The 1020-nt window shown below is 28.8% G+C and overlaps 1 non-coding gene across 1 annotated transcript; it reads left to right on the forward strand.

Annotated features, from left to right (window-relative positions):
• The first annotated feature begins 478 nt into the window (after positions 1-478).
• LOC140985449 (small nucleolar RNA R71) lies at positions 479-589 on the forward strand. The gene has a single exon (XR_012176768.1). It is a non-coding gene; the product is annotated as a small nucleolar RNA R71 (small nucleolar RNA).
• Positions 590-1020: the final 431 nt, after the last annotated feature.

Consider the following 1020-nt stretch of genomic DNA (forward strand, 5'->3'; position numbering starts at 1 on the left):
AGGATTATATGATGTTGAAAAAGGATCTAGTATTGGTTTTTTATAATTGTTAACATAATTTGCTTGTTCATGGAGACATTCTTTAAATGAAGGTAATGTTGGACAATCTTTTGTAGCATGATCATGTGTATCACATATATGACAAACAATTTCTTGAATACTTTTTAATTGACCACTCTTTTTCATTTCTAATGACTCAATTTTTCTTGCTAAAGATGCAAGTTTAGCTTGAATATCTATATCATCTTTAAGATTATAGATACCACCCCCATTTGTTGAATTATTGATTTTAGTTGTTGGTGGTTCTATTGTGCCTATATTATCCCAATTTTGAGCATTTTCTGCTAATGAATCCAAATACTCCATAGCTTCATTTGGGTTTTTATCTTCAAAAGTTCCATTACACATGAATTCTATCATTTGCCTATCTTTAGGTATTAGACCTTCATAAAAGTGAGAAACTATTCTCCATGTTTCAAAACCATGATGTGGGCATGTATTAAGTAATTCTTTATATCTATCCCAACATTGATAAAATGTTTCTCCTTGTTTTTGAGAAAAAGTAGTAATTTGTCTTTTAAAAGAGTTTGTTCTATGGGAAGGAAAAAACTTTTTGAGAAATTGTTGTTGCATTTCTTCCCATGATCTTATTGAACTTGATCTCAAATTTTGTAGCCATGTTTTAGCTTTATCTTTTAAAGAAAAAGGGAAAAGCTTTAATCGAACTATATCCATGCTACAATTTTGATCATTATAAGTGTTACAAACTTCCTCAAATTCTCTTAGATGTAAATATGGATTTTCAGAATCTAAGCCATGAAAATTTGGTAAAAGTTGAATAATTTGAGGTTTAAAGTTGAAATTAGATGCATCAGGAGGAAAAACTAAACAAGATGGGGCACTAGTTCTAATAGGGTTCATATGGTGCCTAAGTGTTCTTAATTGATCATGTTCTTGATTATTATTATTATTATTGTTATTATTGTTATCATTATCTTGATTATTTGAATTATCATCCAT

Source organism: Primulina huaijiensis, chromosome 9, assembly GCF_012295235.1.
Source record: "Primulina huaijiensis isolate GDHJ02 chromosome 9, ASM1229523v2, whole genome shotgun sequence".
NCBI lineage: Eukaryota > Viridiplantae > Streptophyta > Magnoliopsida > Lamiales > Gesneriaceae > Primulina > Primulina huaijiensis.